Below are 5171 nucleotides of genomic sequence, written 5' to 3' on the forward strand. Positions count from 1 at the left end.
CTAGCCTTGAACACAAAGAGGCTCAGGGACAGCGCCCAGGCCCAGAGTTCAGGCCCCATGACCGGAACCAAAAAGAAAAAAAAGAATCAGAAGAGGTGCACAAGGGGAAAAAAATAAGTATTTGGAAAGTGTACGCTCATCTTTAGTCTCACAGAAACTTAATGAAATCTAACGAGGGTCTTAGTTACAGGGATTTTGAGTCTGGGTGGTAAATCTGCTGGGCCATGCTATTGCAAAGAAGAGGCTTGTGTTCAAGAGGCAAAATACAGATGAATAAACGAACAACTCATTTTGCAATGTCTTGGCGTTAAGAAAAAAAGCCAGATGAGTAAAAAAATTAATTTTTTTATGTCTTTTCCAGTCTCTAATTGATCCTCTTATTGAGAGCTTTATGTTAAGTGCTTTAGGGGCGTAGTATTGTGAGGCTACTGCGTAAAAATAAAATGGACTCTAGTCCACCTCATACTAACTCCATTTGTCACTGACTTCCATTAACCTGGGTTATTACAAAAAAAAACACATTTTTTTTTTTTTTGGTTCTGTTGTCTGCAGCTCTTCATTGATTTCTTTTTTTCCCCTCCCTCTCTTCTCAGTGACCTTGATTGCCTGGTCTTTCCTCAAGCTGGTCCCTCCTACTCCATTTCATCTTTTCAATTTCTCCCGATGAGATACCTTATCTTCCTGCTACTCTTTCAGACAAGTCTGAATTGTAGAATGTCCCCAGAGAGCCTGCATCGAACCATGGAGGTCGTTGATATTTCTGCCATAGATATCTGAGTTTGGGGGGGGCGGGGGAAGGAAAAGAAAAAGAAAAAAAATCAAAATCCACCCTGTTATAGAAAACTAGCCCTTCATTCATTGTTTCCGCAAATAATCATTTGGCACATTGCACATGCAACACACCACCGAGCAAAATAAACACCTGTCCACAAGCCATTGTCATAGGCTTTCTGCGTTGGCATTTGTAATGGAGTAAAAAAAAAAAAATGTATGCATGCTCTAACTGACATGAGTAAAGGGAATGTTCCTATTGTAAGCTGTCTATAGCAGAGTGTGTGTGTGTGTGTGTGTGTGTGTGTGTGCTGGTGCTTGGGCTTGAACTCAGGGCCTACAAGCTGTCCCTTAGCTTTTTCTGCTCAAGGCTATCACTTGAGCCAGCTCTACTTCCAGCTTCTTGGTGGTTAATTGGAGACAAGAATTTCATGAACTTTCCTGTCCAGGCCGGCTTTGAATCACGATCCTCAGATCTCAGCCTCCTGAGTAGCTGGGATTACAGGTGTGAGCCACCAGCACCCTGCTCAGGGCAGGGCTTCATGACACTCCCACCTAATAGGGAAACTGGGAAATGCACACTTGTCTTCTTGTACAATCTTTCAACCTGGGCTGACACACTCATTTCAACCATGTCTTAAAGGAAGCAGTCCGTTTATATAAAAATGTTCTGCCTTAGGACAGGGTGTGGCTCAGTAGAAGAGCACTTTTACCTCGCTTGTGAGAGTTCCTGATTGCTTTTTCTTTTTCTTTGCCAGTCCTGGGGTTTGAACTCAGGGCCTGGGTGCTGTCCCTGAGCTTCTTCTTCTCAAGGTTAGTGCCCTACCACTTGAGCCACAGCTCCACTTCTGGCCTTTTCTGAGTAGTTTATTGGAAATGAGAATCTCACAGACTTTCCTGCTTGGGCTGGCTTTGAAGCATGATCCTCAAATCTCAGCCTCCTGAGTAGCTAAAACAACAGGTGTGAGCCACTGGCACTTGGCTCTAGGTTCCTTTTTTTTATGTGCCATTTCTGGGACTTGAACTCAGGGCGTGTCCCGGAGCTTCTTTTGTTCAAGCACTCTACCACTTGAGCCACAGTGTCACTTCCTGCTTTTTGTGTGTATGTGGTACTGAGGAGTCAAATGTAGGCCTTCATGCATGCTAGGCAAGCACTCTACCACTAAGCCACATTCCCAGCCCCGGGTTCCATTTTGAATACCACAAAAAAAAAAAAAAAAGGAAAAACAAGCCAAGTACAGGCTGGCTTTCCCGTGGAAATGCTTTTCAGTGGACACTACATGGAAAATGAACTATACAACTTGATGGACAGGGATGGGAGGGGGGAACTGGAGGAAAACAAAGGAAGGGATGACATTGTCTTAAAAAAACAAATATATTGATGACTTGACTTATAAAATAGTAACCACTCTGCTCAACACCTTAATAATAACCATAAAATTATATATAAAGTATCTGGTCTCTTCGTAGTTTCCTCTTCAATTCCTGGGTGCTGTGTGTGTGTGTGTGTGTGTGTGTGCGTGCGTGCGTGCGTGCGTGCACGCGCGCGCGCATGCGTGTGCGCACGCGTTTCATTCCTGATACCTGGCTACGGGTCCCCCAGTGAACTTCGAGGTGTTAGTTAGCATGTGAACCAGATTCCCAGGGGGCAATCCCGTCGCTGACCCCCCACAGGGTCTGGATAATAGATTTCTTATGTCAGAGTTGATTAACCGAGATTAATAAATGTTTACTCCCCTTTCTCTACCCCTCAGGTCCCAGAGTTCACTGGAAATCCCAGCTCGGGCCTTCATTACACCTGCCAAGAAAATATTCTGTCCTTCCCCCTCGTCTCTCTGCCTCACTTGACAGCTGGAGTGACTCAGATGCAGGGCAGGTCCAGGCTGTACCGTTAATAAAGGCAGAGTTATAAAACCGAGTGTTAAAACAACAAAGGGTGAAGCTACCACCATCCACAGCAAATGGCCAGGAAACAACAGTTCAGACAAATAAAAAGGCCAGGGTAAAATAAATAAATAAATAAATAGTTTGTGCCAGGCACTGGTGGCTCACTGGTGGTATCCTAGCTACTCAAGAGGTTGAGATCTGAGGATCATGGTTCAAAGGCAGCCAGTGCAGGAAAGTCTGTAAGATTCTTTTTTTTTTTTGGGGGGGGGGTCCAGTCGTGGGGCCTGAACTCTGGGCCTGGGCGCTGTCCCTCAGCTCTTCAGCTCAAGGCTAGCGCTCTACCACTTGAGCCACAGCGCCACCTCCGGCTTTTTTCTTTTTGCTTATGTGGTGCTGAGGAATTGAACCCAGGGCCTCGAGCATGCAAGGCAAGCGCTCTACCACTGAGCCACCTTCCCAGCCCCGTTGGTGAGATTCTTATCTTAGATGCTCACCAGAAAACTGGAGGTGGAACTGTGGCTCAAAGTGGTAGGCCACTAGCCTTGGGTGCAAAAGCTTAGGGACAGTGCCCAGGCTCTGAGTTCAGACCCCATAAGCAACAACAACAACAAAAAAGGAAATTTTGTTTTATCTAGTTTACCCCTTTTCGTTGACTAAGTATTTTATCTGTTTCCTTACACCCCTCCCCCATCCCAACTGGTAAAACATCTTTCATATTTGTAGGCACTATGCAGGACTTGTGTGTGTGTGTGTGTGTGTGTGTGTGTGTTGATACTGGGGTTGGAACTCAGGGCCTGGCAGTTTTGCTCAAGGTCAATGCTCTATTTCCAGCATTTTGGTGGTTAACTGGGGATCAGTGTCCCATGAATTTTCCTGCCTGGGCTGGCTTCCAACTGTGAGCCTCAGATCTCAGCCTCCTGATAAGCTGGGGATTGTAGGTGTGAGCACCAGCACCTGGCTTTTGATCAGGGTCTCCCATTTGTGCTGGTGCCAGTCTGGACCATGATCCTCCTGGTTAGGCTTCCGGTATTTCTGAGATGATGGGTGTGTACCACCACACACCAAGTTTTTTTTATTGGTTGAGATGGGGTAAACAGAAAGAGCTTTGTCACTGGGGTTATGGGAGCTGGAAGGCCCAGCTCATTGAGGACTCCACTCTTCCACAGTCAGGAGATGGCAATTTGTTCTTCTAGATTGTTGAGTCTGCACCTGAACTACGAACAAATACTGAAAGAGAGAATCGAAGCAAGCATCTGCTCTGTTCTTTCAAAGCATGGAGCCACCGGCACCCAGCTTAGCTGCAGTTTCAAAGTGAATGATGTAACTTCAAACCAGCTTGTGTCAGGAAATGCAAACTTCGCAGTTCTTGCGGGAATATTTATATTCTCCTCCGATTACACTTCCGCTAACTGGGGTCCTTGCTCCTTTGCGTCTATCAGGGCAATGCTTATCCGTTAGTATTGCATTTGGACTGGATTCGGTATTTCTGGCCATGGATCTGGAAGGATGGGAGAGGGAACAAACTCATCCATCTCAAAATGATGTCTCCTTGGACATTGTAGCATGGTGTCAGTATATTTGCTTCAGGAACACATTGGTAATGACTTGTTTTTTTTTTTTTTGTCGGTCGTGGGGCTTGAACTCTGGGCTTGGGCGCTTCCCTCAGCTCTTCAGCTCAAGGCTAGCACTCTACCACTTGAGCTACAGCGCCACTTCCGGTTTTCTGGTGGTTTATTGGAGATAGGAGTCTCACGGTCTCTCCTGCCCAGGCTGGCTTTGAACCACGATCCTCAGATCTCAGCCTCCTGAGTAGCTAGGATTACAGGCGTGAGCCACCAGCGCCCGGCATGACTTGTTTTTTTAAGAGTCCTGCATTGCAGGGTGGCAGTGGTTCACAGTTATAATCCCAGTTACTCAGAAAGACAGAGATCTGTGAGGATCGCAGTTCAAAGCCAGCCCAGGCAGGAAAATCCATGAGACTCTTATTTCCAATGAACCATCAAAAACCTACAGTGGAGCTGTGGCTTAAGTGCTAGCCTGGAGAGCAAAGCTAAGGGACAGCACCTAGATACTGAGTTCAAGCCCCAAGACCTTCCCTCCCCATCCCTCACATAAAAGACTTGATTTCAAGAGTCTAAGACTTTAGAATGTTTTATTTAGATTAATGTTCTGCTTTTTTGATGTCCTTGCTTGTGAGTACTTGACTTTCCTTCATCCTAGAAACATTAAACTTCCAAGGTATGTATTAATATCATTTTGGGGATGTGGGGGAGGTGGCGGGAGCAACACTGTGGTTTGAACTCAGGGCTCTGCCCTTGCTTGGCAGGTGCTCTTATGACTTGAGCCACACCTCTAGCCCTTTGTCTCTGTTTTTGTTGTTGTTATTCGTGGGGCCTGAACTCTGGGCCTGGGCTCAGTCTCTCAGCTCTTCAGCTCAAGGCGAGCGCTCTACCACTTGAGCCACAGTGCTACTTCCACTTTTTCTGCTTATGTGGTACTGAGGAATTGAACCC

This window comes from Dipodomys ordii, unplaced genomic scaffold, assembly GCF_000151885.1.
Source record: "Dipodomys ordii isolate 6190 unplaced genomic scaffold, Dord_2.0 Scaffold15, whole genome shotgun sequence".
NCBI classification, from domain to species: Eukaryota; Metazoa; Chordata; class Mammalia; order Rodentia; family Heteromyidae; genus Dipodomys; species Dipodomys ordii.